The sequence below is a fragment of the Mirounga leonina genome, unplaced genomic scaffold (genome assembly GCF_011800145.1).
Source record: "Mirounga leonina isolate KUSES-001 unplaced genomic scaffold, KU_Mleo_1.0 Mir_114, whole genome shotgun sequence".
Lineage (NCBI taxonomy): Eukaryota > Metazoa > Chordata > Mammalia > Carnivora > Phocidae > Mirounga > Mirounga leonina.
The window spans coordinates 6,871,556-6,889,511 of NW_023270265.1; the positions used below are offsets into that span (position 1 = coordinate 6,871,556).

Here is a 17,956-nt window from a genome sequence, read left to right on the forward strand (position 1 = left end):
CCTACCTTAGAGGTTGTGGTGAGATTAAATGAGTTAATTCACAGAGTACTTAGAATGGTACCAGATAAAGAAGGTCCGTTAATGTTCAGTATGAAGATCATTGGCAGTTCCATCACTGTTATTGATCAGAGGCAGACTCACCGGGAACCCATGAAGCTCCAGCTTCTGGGCCCCACCCCGCACCGCCCCGGTGGAAGTGGGAGTTTTGCGGGCAGCTGTTGAGTGTTCTAGGTGGGGCGGGGCAGCAGGTTGCTGTCGGGAACATTTCTGTGTGAGCATCTCTGGTAAATGGTTTAGAGGGGCCCGGACTCCTGAGGCTCTAGGAATGTGGTGGTGTTTCTTTTCTCATTTTAAATATGTATTTGTAGTTCTATATATATTTCTAAAGAGGACCCCAAAATAGTATACGCTTCAGGCCCTGCGAGCCTGGACCGCCCCCTGCTTATTCCTGTTGCCTTTACTACATTTCTGAGCCCCAGCCCTGTGCAGCCCACCTTGTGGCCCCAGCAGGAAGATGGCCCAAGCCTCGCGGCTGGAGGCCCACCTTCTCACCCTGTAGGCTCAGCCCTGAGCACCCCAGACTGGGAGCCACACTGCATGTGCCAGGTTGAGGGAGCCCTAAGGAGAGCAAGCACGGAGAATGGGACCCTCGAGGAGCCCCTGGATGTGCAGGGCACAGAGCCCTGTGCCTGTGGGCCAAGTGCCCCGGCCCCTCTCCTCCCCCACCCCTTCTTCTGCGCTGTGTGGGCCCCAGTGGGCAGGCACAAGGGGCGGTTGGGGTCGTGGGAAGCAGGTTGCTGAGTTGGAACAGTTGCCCCTGAGGATGTCACCAGGGTGGCTGGCTGTGTGCCAAGTCCCGGGTCTTGTGCTGGGTAGAGGCCCAGTGTGGTCCCTGCCCTCTGAGAGCTCTCAAGGTAGCTGAACCACAAGACTCACACCTGGAAGGGCAAAGAGTGGGCACGGGGAGGTGGGATTAGACCCTGTCGCATCAGGCATTGTCGAGACAGCAGTCGAGAGAGCCCAGAGGTCATGAGGGCTAGACACTTGTGGAGGGCCTCCTGGAGGATGGGGCCCTCACCTGGGGAGGCCCCTGGGGGAGTGGGCACTGTGGACCCTAGCCCCTCCACCAGAGCGGGGCCTCTCGGCCTGGGCTCTGACAGGGACATTTATAACTCACAGCTGTGCGGTCCTGGGCCCAACTGACTGTGGTAAACCGATCAGGCTTCAGGAAGTCAGTCCCGAGGCCACTCCCCCCTCCGACCCCACACTCTCCTTCACCTCCTGACACCCACATCCTGTTCTCAGCGGGAGGGGCAGGCACCGGGGCACTGGGCTGGGGGCCCAGTCAGGGTCTCCAACCTGCGGGCAGAGTGGGGAAGGACAGAGGGGCTCAGTGAGGTCCAAGAACCACAAGGCAAGGCCTCTGGGGTCATCAGGCTCTACCCCTCAAGGCACACCTGGGGACACCCAGGCCCAGAATGGGCACCTGCAGCCACAGGAGCTGGGGGGGAGGGGGAGGGGAAGGGTCCATTCTGTGCTGTCCAATCTAACCAGAGAGGGGATTATGCTCTAGCCCCTACCGACTCTGGCCTGAGGGAGCCTGGTGCAAGGGGCAGATATAAACCAGAGGCCTCAGAGAGAATGCTGAGAAAAGATGCTGCCTTGGACCCTGGTCCTCGAGCATGGCCTGCAGCCCTCCATTGGGACACCCCATCCTGGGGCCACATTCTTCACAAGGCCTACTGCCCACCTGCCTAGATTCTCACAGCCGAGTTCACGTGTGGGGAAAGAAACGGTCTCACCCCGTGCTGGGAAGAAAGGACAGTATGAAGTTTCTAGCACATCATGACTGTGACCACCTTATACCTCCCCTGGCCTTATTTGCTGGTGGATTCTGGGGCCCTGTGAGCCAACTATCCCTCCCCATGACGCTTTCTCTTTCTGTCCAAGGAGAGGGCTGCTGAACAACAGTGAGTTTGCCAAAGCTTGGCCCATGTAACTCTGGTAGCCTGTGACAAGATTCTGGAATTAGGTAGTGAATGAAAGACATACACTTTTCTTTCATCGGTCGTGTACTTATTAAGGTGTCTTGGCAATATGTATATCGAGCATATCAGATGGGTTATTTCATGGATGTGATCAATTTGGACAAGTCCAGATTTGTTGAAGCTTAAAAAAAGTGACTTGAAGTAAAGGAAAATATTAATTAAGTCAAAAATATATATGTTATTTAAACCTCTGTCCAGGTAGGACTCAGCTGTGACCCAGAATCACGAAGGGCAGGGAGTGAGCTGGTTTTCTGAAGAGGTGGGCACACATAAAATGGTCCCAAGTGTTGGTCAGAGATCTGGTGAGCAGTTCATAATGAGGAAGGAATTCAGGCAGGGGTCAGAGAGTGGCTTTAGAAGTGGCTGCCGGCCGGCCCTGTAAGATAATTCTCCGGAGCCAGGCACAGCGGAGAGGAGACGCTGGGGGGGCCTGCAGCCGGCTAAAAATACCCCGACAGCTTCTCCCCGTCACCCTGCCTGGGGGCCGCACAGGAAGGCCATGGCTTTCTGCTTTTCTCACCAGGAAGAAAAAGACAACGACACAAAGCCCCTGAGCCCCAGAAGAAAGAAAACTTAAATATGTTTTTTAGTCAAAGATTTCCACTAGGAGGGGTCGGCTGGTGTATGGCAGTGCCGCAGTGTGGGGGAGACAAGGCCCCAGATCAATCAGGCATCCCGGGACGTGCGTCGGGGGCCCAAGAGGCCGCTGAGATTAGCCTGGCCTTGGGGGGACCCAGGTGGGGGCGGGGAGTGGACTGCCGTCTGTGTCCCCGGCTGTTCACATGTGTCCCATCTCTGTCCCTGCGTACCCAGGACGAGGAGGAGGAGGTGGTGGGTATCAGGCCAGTGCTGTGAGGGGTGTGAGGAAGAGAGCCGCAGTTCCATCACTCAGCTACCAGACCTAGAAAGGTAACAGCAGAGCCGTGCTGCGTGCACGCTACACCACCACCTTCACCTGCCTGGCCAGGGGCGTGGCCGGGCAGCCAGGTAGCCATGGGGCTGGCCAAGCTGAGGGTCATCGGTCTCCACACCCAGCCCTTGACCCCGGATGCGGGGCTTCTGTAACTCCTTGCGTGTGTCTGGTACAAAATGCCGCTGGGCTTCAGTTTGTCCGTCTCGAAAATGGGTTTACTCCAGTTCTTGAGGATTCCGTGAATCAGTTGGGCCTGATTGTTATTTGGAGTTCATCTATCTTAGCAGCCTGGTTCCGTTTGAACTCCATGGGCATGGCTGGGGGTCCTAGCCCTTGTGGATGGAGCACTGAGGCCACAGTCAGCAGGGCCAGACGGGGCTTGAGAAGAGAGGGTTTTCCGAGGCAGAGTTGCCCAGACATGTGAGTCACTGGAAATGCGGCCGTGGTCTCCTTTGTGGCAGTATTTGAAACTTCAGAGCGATTTCCCTGATCGCTCTGGGCAGGAATGATTATCTGCATTTTTACACTGCAAGACCAAGGCACAGGGAAGTGAACGGTCCTGCCAGGGGTCACATAGCAAGCTCTGCTCGCACCATAGAGGCTCAGCTCTATCCTGTCTGCTGTTACCTGTTTCTATACTTAGACTCTCACTACACTGCTCTGGTCCGGCCCACTCACCCCATAGAAGTCTGGCTGTTGAGCCCAAGCAACCACCAGTGTTTATTGTGCGACTGTGGTGGGACCCATCCCTCTATCCATCCGTACACCCGTCATCCATCCTCTCTCGTAGCCATCTTTCCATCCATCCATCCTCCCACCAAACCATCCTTACATCACTCCTCTATCCATCCATCTACTCTCTGTTCATCCACCTATCCTCCCAGCCATCCCTTTAGTCACTAGCTCACACATCCGACACTCACTGACTCTTATACCAAGCCAGGCCTGCACTAAGGGCTAGGTTTGGACGATGTATCAGATCCAGCCTTGCCCTGAGATGCTGCAATTTGCAACGGAGGCAGGCCTAACTCCGTAAGTTCCGTGCTCAAGGCTTGTGTCATGTCTGTGATTACATGGGGAAAGGAGGAGGAGAGGCCATGTGCAGATTCTGCAGGCAGGCATTCAGGGAAGGCTTCCCGGAGGAAGTGGCATCGTTCATTTGTTCATATCCCAAATGTTCATTAAGAAAGTTTCCGTGCAGGGACCTGCTTGATGTTTTGGAGACCCAGCAGGAAATAATACGGTGTTTACCTTCCCATAAGAGGCATGGACAGTAAATACCTAAAATGTGACATGTAATATGTCAGGTGATGCCGATTTCTAAGAGGGGAAGTTAGCTGAGTAAAGGAACAGAGTCTGCCAGGTGGGGTGAAGTGGACATCCTCGGACAAAGGATGGTCACAAAAGGCCTCTGACAAGGCAGCATTTGAGCAGAGACATAAATGGAAAGAGGGAGTGAGACGGGTGCTTGGTACGTTCAAGGAAGGATCAGGGACGCCATGTGGCTTCAGTGAAGTGAGGGGCTGGGAAATCAGAGAGATCCTGGGGGACCCACTCACGGAGGCAGGCAAGAGTGGAGCAGGGAGGTGGCCAGGACCCAGGTAAAGTGGTGGCGCCTGGGTCTTGGGCCAGCAGGGGAAGCGCCGGGGGACCATGGGAGTCTGAATGACTCCAGAGACCTTGCAGACAGGCGTGTGTGTGGATTAGAGGTGCCGGAGGAGAGAAGACAGGGGCAGTCAAGGGAGGCTCTCGGGTTTAGGACAGGAGCCACTGGTAGAACAGAGGTGGTCATTTAATCGGCCAGGAATGATGGTGGGGGAGGGCCAAAGGAAGCTGAGGAGTATGTCTTAGACACATGAACTTGGAGATGCCTTTGAGACACCCAAGTGGAAAGCTTGAGCCAGCAGTTGGGTGTAGGAGTCTGGGAGGCAGAGAGGGCCTGACTGGAGATAGAAATGTGGGAGCTGTTGTGCACCGATGCGGTTGCAAGCCATGAGGCTGATGAGGTCACGTCGGGAGGGAATGGAAAGGGAGCCGATCAGAAGCCTGAGTCTGAGTCATGGGCATCCAGCCCTTGCAGGGCGGGAAGACAGGGTGGGGGCAGCAAAGGAGACAGAGAAGGTGCAGGAGCACTGAGAGAGCAGGCTCTCAACGGACGAGGAGAATTTTGCTGGCAAAGCAGGGAAAGGACACTCCAGGCAGAGGGAACAGCATGGGAAAGGCTCAGAGGCCTCAAAATGAGCCATATTTGGAGAGGGGTGGAAGACAGGGAGGAGAAACCAGAGCAGCTTCTCCTCCATACCCGGCAACATAGGGGCCAGGGCCCGTGGGTGTCTGGGCTGAGCGTGAGCCCATGTCCAGGGACCTCTGTGCCACCTGGGCCGGCGCTCTCTGGTCTCAGCGGAGTCTCTTGCCCTGATGTCTGCACACTTTGCACTTTCTTTTAAGAAGTTTCCACCTGTCCTGACCTCCCACCTCCTCTGTGAGGTTCTTGGGCTCAGGAGACCTCCCCCTTGCCTGGAGCACTTGTCTGAAAACACAGGGCTCAAGGCAGCAGCTCTGAGCTGCCTGCAGGGGGAAGGGCACCCAGCAGCTTCCTATTGAATCTCTAAGCACTGCTGGATCCTTTATCTTAAAAGAAACTGTAGAAACTTCCTGGACTATGAGTGTGTGTCAGAGCTGCCCGCTCACGCTCACCAGTTAGAGCAGAGGAGCTCGCTGCCTTTGGTGGGCAATTGTGTGCGAGTTTGGTGGGGGGCAGGCATCCTCCTTTGTGAGTCTGTGGGGCTTCACACTCAGCCCTCAGCTCTCAGCGGAGAGATGCCCGTGGCTCTGTCAGGGAAGGCTGCGGAGCGGAGCCGCTGCCCGGGGGCAGGGCAGGTGCACATCGGGGCACTTGAGTGGGACATATGAGTGGGACGGGAGGTAGGGTGAGCATGCAGCCGGCTGGGGGGCTCCGGGGGCCACAGCCTCGTAGGACTGGGATGTGGCCAAGGCTCGGGAGACTTCTCCCCGCTGAGAATAGGATGGAGCCAGGCAGGGACTTGGTGGCCCCCCAGTCGCTCTAGGAGATACACCTCTGACTCTGCACTGGGGACTGGGGGCCATGGGAAGCCGCTCAGATGATGCACACACAGCTCTGGGGCACGAGGCGGTGGGTAATCTAATTAGTGTGCTGGGCGGGTGGGACAAGTAATCCTGTGCCTTCAGACTCACTTTTCTTTAAGCCTGTCCCCACCCAATCTCTCCCTAAATCCTTCCCCCGCCTGGGTGATGGCAGGTGGGAGTGGACTTATCTCCACTGAACCGATGGGTAAAGCCAGGCCAGAGAGGAGGAAGTTTGTGTGATACCACAGCTACTAAGTGGCAGGCAGAGCTCTGAACCGAGTCCATCTGAAGCCCAAGCCCAAGCCCAGACTCTTACCTCTGCCCTCCACCATCTCCCGGCTCTGCTACAATATCCCCACTTGCAGGCACTCTCATGTAAGCCTCCTCGTCGAACTCCTCATCTTGCAGATGAGGAAACAGAGGCCCAGAGAAGGGGAGATACTTGCCCGGGGCCACACAGCAAGTCAAGGGCAGAAGCTATACCAGAATCTGCTCTGGCCCCCTGCGTCCACTCAGCCCCAGCCCCCATTAGCAGGTGCAGGGATGAGGTCCTGGACCCTGCCCACTTCCTCTTGGAGTGCCCACTGCCTTCTGTCCTCCAGCAGCCTTTGGCACTCGCTCTGGTGGAAGGCACCAAGTTCCTCATCAGACGGCTCCATTGTGCCTATTGTTTAAATATAGATTACTAATGAAATGCCTTTTCATTGCCTTCCCAGTGAATAGTTTCCGTGTAAAGTTAATTTGCAGTGTTATGTAAATTCTGTTTAACTTCAATCAAGTTTCTAATTATGTTTTTACCGCAGTAATTCCCATTTGATTTGTCATCTCCTGTTAGGTATTTAACGTTCGGTGGGCGGGTGTACGTTCCCCCTGCCTCTCCGTTTTCCAGGGCCCTCTCCCTCCCTGACCCCGGATCCCTTTCTGTTTTTCTGCTTCTTGCTCTTGCCTTCTCCATCCCTGCCCCTTGCTTCTGGGTTATTCCGCACATTAGCTCCTTCCCCCTGCTCCTCCCTTCCCTTCTTCCCCTCCGCTCTTTCTGGCTCTGTCGGCCCTCCTCCCCTCCTCCCCTCTGCCTCCTTCCCGCCTGCCCTCCTTCCTGCTGTCAGCTCTCCTGGCCCCCTTCTCTGTTTCTCCAACCACGCCTCTCTTGCTCTTTCTCTGTGTTTCTCCGGTCTCTCTCCACCCTCCCCCACCCCACCAGCTCTCTCTAGCTTCCCTTGTGTCCTTGCTCTCCCCCTCCCACACTGTCTTCCCCCTGGTCCCCGCACTCTGGGGACCCTCACAGAAGCTTTCTGGGACTGTGGGGGTGTGCATCCCTGGGGAACCCGAGCCCGGCCCCCTCAGAAACCTTGTCAAGGGCTTTGTAGAGGACTGGCCCAGCCCCGGGGAACCTCGGGTTCTGGTAAGCACACAGCCGCTTCTAGCCAGCTCTCAGGGGTCAGATTGGCCCACCCCATATGAACCCCGTGACCTTCAGGTTGCTGAGCCCTCGTCTGTCACGTGGGGTGACAGCATCACCTACCTACCGGGGTGGCTGTGCGGATCCAGTGATACAGCATAGGCCGAAGGACTTAGCCAGGCCTGGCCGGAAGTGACTTCTATCTGAGATCTCCCAGCCACGCCCCTCGTCTCTCTGTCGCCTCCCTGAGGTGTCTGGGAGGTGGGTTTCTGTGCTGCCGGCCTGCTGGGGGTCAGGCCTGAGGCCAGGGCAGGGGGCTGGTGGCATTCCCCACCCCCAGCCGGTCTCAGCCCTGCCTGTCAAGAGATGTGACCCCCCTTCTCCCTGGGTGGGCTGTGGGGACAGGCCTGCCATTCTAGGGAAGCGTCCGAGACACAGAGCCCCAAAGCTGGAAGAGCCCTCAAGACCCTGGCCCACAGACCTTCCCCGAACAACAGACCAAAGGCAGAGCTGCTTCTGCCAACTTGGACCAGAGACCCCCCCCTTCTCCCACCCTTTCTCCTCCCTGGATGCCCCCAGGGCCGGCCACGGAGTCCTGCTGCAAAAGCCCTGCTCTGGTATAAGGCCTTGACAGGTCTGCCGCTGACTCACTCAGAGACTCCTCCCGGAGCCTCGCTCGGCTCCCCTCCTGCCCCACATCCGAATCCTGGGCTTGGGGATGCTCCCTGGCTGGGCAGCCACAGTTTCCCAGCAGGCAGCTGCCCTCTGGGTGGGGAGGGCGGAAGGAAAACACCCAACAGAGGCCCGAGGGCTGGACGAAGGCTCCTCCCCCTCCTTCCTCCCCCTCCCCCCCCACTCTGCTCTCTTCCCATCCAGCATGGCCCTGGCGCGTCCAGGAAGCAGAAAACAAGTGTTTGGAGAAGGCATTCTTCTAGGTGCAGAAAGGCAGGCCCAGTCACTTGTCCTTCAGAGACATGGGAACCTGAGCTGACCCAGTCCCTGCCCTGTTGGGCCACATGACCACCTGACCCACTGTGAGTGTGTGTGTGTGTGTGTGTGTGTGTGTGTGTGTGTGTGTCCCGTCCGTCTCTGGTCCAGGAAACCTTAGCCAGTCACGTGGCCGCTTTCCCTGTTTGTCTAAGTAAGCAGTTCAGGCCGGCTGCAGCCAGGAGGCTGAGATGTGGAGCCAGGGGAGGGGGCCACACTGGTGTGGGAGCTGGACATAAGGGTCACTGGGGACAGAGAGGGCAGCCCTGGGGTTCTTGGGCCTCTAGCCTTGGTGTGGGGAGGCCTGGCCTAGGGAATGGCCCTGCTTCTGATCGCCTCTCCTACCTCCATCTGGGCAGAGGAAGTGTTAGCCTTCCTGACTGCAGGAAACCCTCCCAGCCCTGAAATGTCCTCTGACCAGGAAGGGCTCAAAAGGGCAGAGCCCCAGCCTCACAGAGGGGCATGCGCATGTGCACCCTCCATCTGTCGCATCCCCTGGAGCGTGCTGCTGAGTGCTGGCCCCTCGGCAGGAGAGCCAAGTTAGGCCATCCCATATGCATCCAGCAGGCCACTGATGAATTCAACAGATAGGTGTTAAGCACCTACTATGTGCCAGGACCGGGGCTGGGCTGGGCAAGGAGTAGGGTCTTCTGGAACTTCTGGGGAACCCCCACCCCTGTAATATATTTTCTTCCTGTTGGATGGGCAGGATCACCTTTGACTGCAAAGACCCCTTGCTCCCGTCATGAAGCAGCCATGTCCCTTGGCCACTGCCATTCCAGGAGGATGGGACCCTAGCACCCGTGGGGCGTAACCAGCAAGGTACAGAGATAGTGCCTAGTGTCTCACAGACTGAGCAGGTGGGGGGAGGGTCCCCTTCCTCTGCAGTGCTGGGAGCCAGAGCAGATGTAGGCAGAGTGCAGAGGCCCTGAACCCTGGGGACTTCAGGGCCTTCTCTGAAGCACCCTGGGTGGAGAGCCCCAGGGGAAGTGGGCCTCCTCCAGGTTTACCCAGCCGGCTCAGCGTGTCTTAGCTATAGAAGACACAGTCCCGCTGGGACCTGGAGGAGGAGGAAGGCTGTGGGGGCCTGTGGGGGCCTGTGGGGGCCCATGGGGACCGTGCTTCTGAGAGCCCACCTGGGTTCATATGCCTGTTTGCCTCCTTCCTCCCTGCTCCTTCTCTTTCTCCTTTCGATAAACATTTCCTGGCAGCCAAGTCTGTGCCAGGCCTGGGCTCACTACAAGACCATCCCTGGCCCAGAGATGCTCCCTGCCAAGCCGGCATCAGGCAACATCTCAGGGTGGACCAAGGATCCAGGCTAAGCTGAAGCCCAGGAGGAAGGCAGCCATTGGATGCCCGTCAGGGTGCGACTGACCCTGCAGGCTACCCTGGGCTCTGGGCAAGCTTAGGCATACTTTCCCCAGATGGGCTGACGGCTAAACCCACCAGGTGCCCAGCATGAGAGGCCCAGAGGGCTGGCATCCGGGCCACACAGAGCATTGTCAGACCTTGCTTCTGTTGCGATAGGATTTGGGGTATTCAGCCTGGAAGAGTCCCACAGGCTCATGAGCCCAAGGCTGTTTTCTTATAGCTGGGATACTCCAATTCAAGAAAGGGATAGAAGTGGGGGGCCAACGGGTGAGCTGGTGACACGGGCCAACCATCCTGCCACCCACAACTGAATATGGATCCTGGACAGGGGTGGTTATGAAGGTACTAGGCAAGAGTCCCAGAATACCACCTCGGGCAGTGTGTCCCTAGCCTTAGCTTGCATGCCTCCAAGGTCAGGAAACTCACTATTGCCCCGTGGCTGTCTTAGTAACTCTTCCTGGTAACCTGTCCCTTGTTACCCACCAGGCTGGAGTCTGGCTTCTGTCTTCCACCCTGCTCACCTCAGGCCACAGGCCTTAGGCTTTCGGCATCCCCAACAGAATCCTTCCAGGCAAAGCATCAATCTGGGCCCACAACTGGCCCCATCAGGGCCTGTTTGATTGCAATAATTTGGATAAGTCATCAGTGCCGTGCATTGGGCAGCCAGGGTGTGGCCAAAGTGAGCCCCTGCCCTTGGGATCAGACCCATCCCAGCATGGCCCCCAGGGAGGTTCTTAGGCTGCCCGCGGTGCACATGGGAAACCTGGCACCCAGCTCTGTCCCTTCCCTGGGGTGATCTCAGGCAGGGCCCAGCCCCAGTCAGACCCAAACCACCTCCCCTCTGTGCTCCTCCCCAACACTGAGCTATGAGAGGCCTTTGTCCCTGGTGGGTCTGCGGCAGGCTGGAGGAGTCTTCTGGACATTCTGGCCTGTTTGCCCAGCAGTCTTGAGAGAGACCTGGGGTGCTGGGGCTTCCCAAAGCCTGTGCCCTAGGAAACCAGGAGGAGCAGGGTTGGGGGACTGAGGGCCTTTGTTCAAGCCTTTTCCCCCTCCCTGGGCCAGGCCACTAACCTCGACGCTCCCACCACATCCCCGCTTACAGACAGGTGAGTTTCTGGCTCCTGAGACACAGGGAATAGGTTGGGTTCACCCAGAGGCCATGGGTGGCCCCACAGCCCTGGGCCAAACCTCTAGCCCCCCTCCTCCCCCCAACCCCTGACACGTGTCAGGATGCAGGCGTGCAAGGCCAGGAGTGGGATGAAGGGCTCGCACCCTGGGTCCGTGCCAGGGTCGGACAAGGTGCTGTTCCGGGGTGGGGGCTGCACTGCCCAGCGGGGGTGCTGCACCTTCTGCAGAAGGGGCTCTGCTCCCCCCCTCATCTTTCAGCACCAGGAAGTTCTGCCTCTGAGGCCTGGCAGCTGTCCCCTCTTCAGCTTCTCCCCTTGTCCTCATCCCTCCCTCATGGCTCCTCAAAAGTGACACTACCCCTCTGCCCCGAGTGGGGGAAGGCGGTGATTCGAGGCCCCCCGGGAGGGCCTGATTCCTGCGGCCCCGCTCGGCTGCGCCTGGAGTTGTGCACTGCTGGGTAGAAAGCCCACTACTGCTTTTGTGGAGTCCTTTTGCTAGAAAACAAGTAGCTGGAGGTCTAGAGGTCAGAGGCCAGAGGCCACCAAGCAGGCCAGGGCAGTCTGCCCGCTCTCACCCCAGAAAACCTGAGCGCTTGTGAGGAGCCCACCCCCACCCCACCCCACCCCCCCGGCCCCAGGGCCCTGTCTCTCTCCTGGGCCGGGTGCGGCCAGTGGGACAGGAAGCCGGGGAAGGCCTGGAGGATGGGACTCAGGGTGGTCTGGGCCTGAGCCAGGGATGAGGCAAAGCCCAACCCTGGCCTGGCCCCAGGGCCACAGGCACACAGGTCACCCACCCGACAGGAAACCCTGCCCGGCACCCCCTTTGTCCCACCCCATGTTTCCCGCGGGTGGCGCTTCTACTATTTCCCGTGGGAGCTGCTGCCAGGAATCATACCCTCTTGAGAAAGGAAGCCGGACCTCAGGCTCTCAGGCTGCCCTGCCTCTGACCTGCACTGATCCCCTCCTAGGTCCTCCCACGGGTGGAAGCTTCGGGCCCACGCCCATGCCTCACCCACACATGCTGATGACTTATCTTCTCCCAGACAGTTGGTCACCTTTAGGGACTGGCAAGAGAAACCTCATAGTAGGGTTAGGCCTGGGAGCCCAGAGACCAGGCTTCGTGGTCTAGGATCCACCACGAGCTTGCTGGTGCACTTGGGCAAGCCACTCCACCACTCTGGGCCTCAGCTGTAGAAAGAAAAGGGAGAAGCAGCAGCTCTGCGCAGCTGAGAGCATCCCATGAGATAAAGGATTTGGGGGTAGGATAAATTTGTACCCTATAAGGACAACCAGGTTTGGGATTAACTGCCCCGGAGCCTCCATCATGCGTCCCAGACATTGGTCTCCAGCCCAGCCAAGGTGCCCTGTCTGTGCTGAGCCCCAGGCAGGGGGAGATGCATGGGTGGCTGCTCGTGGCCCTCTGGCTGATGGGGGTGCTGATGCTGGCATGGCCCCTCTCTGCGTCATCCCAGGCCTAGGGCAACAGCACAGGGGCAAAGCTGGGTATCTGCACCCAGGAAGGAGCCTGCCTTTCTCCCTTCTCCCAGGAGCTGAGTGATGGCACATGCTGGGGTCTCTGCAGAACCCTACAGTGATCAGGCAGGAGGGCTAGGTTAGTGGGCCTGGGGGTCAGAAGCCAGGACGGGGGCAGTGCCGAGGGGCAGGTTGTGCTGCCAATCTCCTGTCCTCCTCCTCCCTCCTGGCAGGTGCTCAGAGGCCTTTGGTTTTCCTTCAGTTGTGATGGTGAGCCTAAGGCGCTCGGGGAGACCCGAGGTAATGGTACTGTGAGCTCTGAGGGCTTCTGTGGTCCTCTGTGGAGGCGCTGCTTTAATGGCCTGTCGACAGACATGCGTATCCCCCGTCGCTATGAGTTCACTGCTCCCCTTACCCCCATTTCCTGGGGAGAAGACTGAGGCACAGAGAGGTGAACCAACCTGCTGGGCTTTGAACTGGGCAGCCGGTCCCAGAGTCAGTACCCTTGGCCACTGCACTGCCCTGTTTCTCGGGCCCACGGCCCCCTCCCCAAGCCAGGTGCCCACAGCCTACACCCAGCTCAGCATCAGCAGGGGGTACACCCTGGGGTATCACCTGCTCCCAAAGCGGGGGAGAGGGAGGGTCAGGACACCAAGTGAGCAGATCCGAGTTGCTGTGAAATCAGATAGGGCTACACTGAGCTTGTGGACCAGCCAAGAGCTTGTCAGCAACTGGGAAGGTCTGTTGGGCCCTGCCCCTCCCTGTGGTATGGTCACAGCTCAGCCCCAGGGGCCTTGGACACCTCACCCCCTGAGCCTCAGCATCTGCCACATGGGCCTTTCAGAGCCAGCTGTGAGGAGTCCTTGATATTCTGGGAGCACGGTGTCCGAGCCCCCACAGCCCCTCAGTGGGTGTTCATTTCTTCCCCAGCACATCAGGCCTCTAGCACCAGGGACATTCCTGGCAGCAGGATTAATGTGGGCAGGGGTGCAGAGGTGGGAGACCCAGACATGTTTAGGGAAAGGTTACAGGTCAGAGGCAGGCTGAGGTCTTGAATAAGAGGCTGAAGAGTTAGAACTGAGCCTCATAGACAATGGGGAGCCATGGAAGGCTCTTGGACAGAGGAGTAACGCATTGTCGGGGAGAGGAAGTGGCAGCGGGGAAACCTGACGTGTTCATCCAGGTATGAGGCTCTGATGCAAAAGGAGTCTTGTGGCTAAGAAGGTTGACCCAAGTGGATGGCTTGGCAGGCCTCAGTTTTCCTCCTATAAACCGGGTCCGTGGTCCCCAGGGCGCTAGCCATCACAGGCTGGAAGTCTGCAGGGCACTGCAGGGAGGGGCAGGGCATCGGCGCTAATGCGTCTTCCTCTGCACGTCCCAGAGTCCGTGTCCCCGCTCCCGGGGCTGGTCTGGGTTTCCCACCCAGCCCTGGGTGGGGCCCCTCTGCTCCTTCCTCCCTCGGTGGCTTTCTGGTCCTAAACAAGAGGGGCCTCGAGGTTGCAGTGGGCTGTGGGGTGTGAGCCAGGGTGGGGACATTGGCGGTGGGTGGAGTCACGGGATGGGTGGCCATGAGTCAGGAATTGCTGGGCCCGTGTGTCATCTGGCTGCGCGCTGTTCTGGCCTCCCTGCACCTTCCGCCTCCTCTCTCCCACCCAGGTCTGTGCCTATGGGCTGCTTGGCTGTTTCCGAGAGCTCGGAGCCCAGTCGGAGAAGTCAGGGCACCTGGCCTCCAGGTCCCAGGCTCCGGCAACACTCAGACAGTGATCCTAGGCATGTCCCCTCCCTCCTTGAGCCACACTTTCCCCGGATTGAAGAGTGAGGGTGGGGCTGGCCAGAGGCTCTCAGCCCCCGCTGCACGGGAGATCTAGGGCAGCTTTGAAAAACAGCATACCCCAGCCTGGTTCAGTCACATTCCTGGGGCAGAGCTTGGTTGGGCGCCCGTGCTCGGCCGGCCTGTGGTGGGCTGCGCTGTCCACGCCGTGGGCCCGCCTGTGGATTCCGGAGCTCGGGGCCTGCGCTGAATCTAGCTACGCCACTTTCTAACACCGTGAGCCGCTGACTTCGTGTCTCCAAGCTTCGGCTTCCTCATCTGTGAAGTGGGCGTGCCAGGACCACTCTGTAGAATCGCTGTGGGGACTAAATGGGGTGACCAGTGCTCAGTGTCCGATAGAGCCACGCCTGGGCTGGATGTGGCAGGCGCTGTGCAAGGGGTCAGCTGCTCTGTTCTCTGACCTAAAGCCATATTCACCCTGCGCCTCCCCTCACTGCTCCTTCATGCGTCCGGCAAACATTCCAGGGGCCAGTGCTGGGTGCTGTGGGCAATGGGAAGAAGACACCCATCATGGGGGCTGGCCTCGGCCCCTCTTGTTAGTCTGTCCGAGGGTCCAGTCCCAGAGGTCAGCTTCTGTCCCAAAGATTGATGGGCACGTAAGAGGTGGCTCCCTCCCAAATCCCTTGAAGTGGCTGGGCTGTGGGAGCCCCTCCATCTGAAAGAATGCAGGGAGACCCCAGACTCCAGGGAGAAGGAGGCCACCCTAGGCTAGTCCTGACGCTTCAGCTGGGAAGCAGCTACAGAGGTCCTCGTACCTCCTGGTGGGGCCCTGGGATGCACTCTGGGTGTGTGATGGTTCCCACAGGGCTGGGCTCCGGGGCTGCCCAGGACGGTAGGGTCAGCCAAGGTCGTCGGTGTATGGGACAGAACGGGAGCCTCCTCACAGCACGTCACCTGGCCTGGCCACATCCTCCATCTCCCAGAACCCTGGGGATTAGGCAGACATCATCCTCTTGCTTTACAGATGGAGGATGGGACCTCATGGGATGGGGAGGCCCTGGTCCAGATCACAGAGGGTAAAAGGGCAAAGGCAGGGTCGGAACCCACTTCCATTTGAACAGGGCCGGGGGGAGACATTCAAGCTTCCCTGGGCAACTGCATGGGTGAGCATCTTGGGATGGGCTGCAGAGAAGCGTAATGATTAACACACCTTACAACCTCCCTCCCCAGCCTTCCCAGCAGCAACCCTGCAGACCACCACTGGGCGGCCCTTGACGGGAGGACTGGCCATCCTACAAACAGCAAGAGCCCCTGTGGCCTGGCTCCTCCGAGGGCCAGGAGTTGAGCCACGCATTTACCCCAGTTAGACCTCCTCCCTCCCCATTATACCATTGAGTAAACTGAGGCAGGGGTAGGTACAGGGACTAGGCTAAGGCCATGTGGCTTGCAAGCAGCAGAACCAGGATTTCATCTAGGCCTGGGTGACATTAGTGCCTCAGCTCAAACCCGTTACCTCCTGCCAGCAAGAACAGGGCTTTCCTTTGTCCAGCATTTGTAAATCTGGGCCTTGGCCACCACCTCAGACTGGCCTGGCCCCCACGTGGCCAGAATCCCAGGGGGATGCCTGTTTGGGGGGATGTGACTGCTGGGGGCTGGCCCTGGCCCAGGAGAGGGGTCACCAGGAATGCTTGGGGCTAGACGGTATGCAGGTACCACAGGGAGTCCCTGGGCCCTTCAGCCTCTCGACCTTCCCGCCCACCTCCTCAAGTGGAGGGAGCACAGGGCTTGGAGTCCAGGCTGCCCATGGAGCTACCCAGCCCTGTGCCAAGCATGGATGAAATGTCAGCTCAGCTAATCCTTCAGCCGGTGTTAGCCCAGATAAGGAGACTGAGACCTGGGGGACAGGTGACTTGCTTGTGAGTCCTTAGCTCCTTGGTCCAGGCTCAACACCAGAACTGACTCTCTCTTTGGTTCTCATCTTGGTCTTGGGCCCACCCTTGTTCCTCTTTGGACTTATGTCCCCTCCCCAGTAAGCTGGCAGGCTTAAACTAAGGACTTCCAAGGACTCTTCTGAGAGCCTCTGCCAGCTTCCACTAGTGCTGTAGAAGAATTGGGCTTGGGGTGTCCTAGGGATGGAGATAAGGGGTATTCCCCCAGGGCTCCCCTCAGATGGGCAGTGTAGGACCAGGTGACGGGTGCCAGCCACCCCAAGCAGAGTGGGCAGAGGCAAGAGACAAAGTCCCCAAGAGGGGACCATTGACAGAAAATTCAATTTAGATCCTCAGCATTGGGAGTGACAAGTGCCCAGGTGGGCACCAGGGGCCTGGGTTGGTCAAGCCCAACTGGGTGTCCCTCTAGGCAAGACCGTAGTTCCTGGCAAGGGAGAGGCTATGCCCACCCTGAAGGGGCTGATGGGAGGGCAGGTGTAGGAGTGCCTAGGACAGAGCTGACTCCTAGAGGGTGCCCAGCACCTTTGGCCATGGTATGGAAAGGAATTGGGAGCAGGTGGCCCTCGGGAAGGCCATCTCTGGGGAACAAATCCACTGGACCTGCTCCTGAGTCAGCCCTAGGAGGGGCCTGAAGCCAGGATTCATCCTCACAGAGTCCTGGGTCTTTCTCCTTCTGTGGTAAGAGAGCCAATGTCTTTCCCCAGGCAAGACCCCAAATCTGTGCTTGGCAGCAAACCGAAGCCAGCGATAATAATGACCGTCCCTGTTTACGGAGCATTTCCCATGCACGCGTGGAACTGGCATCATCTTGTTGAGGCCTTACAACTCTGACAGGAGGGACTCCTTTCATCCCCATTTTACAGATGAGGAAACCAAAGCCCAGGGAGGCTGTCTCTTGCCCAGTGCCACAGCTCAGGAAGTAGCAGAGCTGAGGCCCCTAGTCAGCTATGTCAGAGCCCAGAGCTGCGCCCTGTACCCTCAGGCTATGTTGTGTCCTTGCCCCTTGATTAGAGGAGAAATTGTTTATTTGATGCCTCAAAGAGAGGGAAGACCCTTGCCCCTTTGCACAAGCCCAACACCAAGGGGCTGGGGGGCTTGGTGGGGTGAGGCCCACCTGTGTGCACTGTGAGCCTGAGCCCCTCTGAGGGGCCGGATGAGTGAACGCTGTCCCTTGGGGCCTGGGCCACACACACTGCTAGTGAGGACAGTCTGGCTCTGCGCGGCCTCTCTGGAGGAGGTGCCACTCCAGCTTGCCCTGGAAAACACAGCAAATCAGACTTGGGCCCTGGGCGAGACTTTGGAAGAGCCCCCGGGGATGTGTCTGTATGTGGCCAGGGATGCTGGTGCCCCCACTCACTGATGCTACCTACAATTCTCTCTTCAGCCCCAAACTTTCCTCCCACCAAGCTTCTGGGCTTTTGCCCTCCTACCTGAGATACTGCCCAAAAGGATGATGCCCCAGGCCCTCTGTTTTGTTGCCAGGCCAAGGTGGGCACACCCACCCACACTCTGTCCTAGAATTCTCCATCTTTCTGGGTCTTGCCTGCCTCAAATTAGACACTGTGCAAACACCCTTGGGAAGCATACAGGCTGGCACTTGTCAGCCTTTGACCCTGCCTTCCCTCTCCCTACCTACCACCCCAACTCTGCTCCTTCTCGTCCTCCTCCAACAGATGGTAGACACTGTCACTAGTTGTTAATAGAAGGAAATGGATGAATGGATGGAGGGATGGATGGATGGATGGATGGATGGATGGATGGATGGATGGATGGAGAGATGGATGGATGGAGAGATGGATGGATGGATGGA

General features: G+C 58.4%; 1 protein-coding gene across 6 annotated transcripts in view; it reads left to right on the forward strand.

Moving 5' to 3' along the window:
- The window catches only part of ZMIZ1 (zinc finger MIZ-type containing 1), a 234,010-nt gene that overhangs the window by 64,452 nt on the left and 151,602 nt on the right, over positions 1-17,956 (forward strand). Inside the window, exon 1 of one of the 6 annotated variants that reach the window (XM_035022744.1) lies at positions 10,577-10,932. The exons of the other annotated variants lie outside the window; for them this stretch is intronic. The gene's annotated coding sequence lies outside the window, so the exon portion shown is untranslated. Of the gene's footprint in view, positions 1-10,576; positions 10,933-17,956 lie in introns of those variants that run through there. 6 annotated transcript variants of the gene reach the window in all.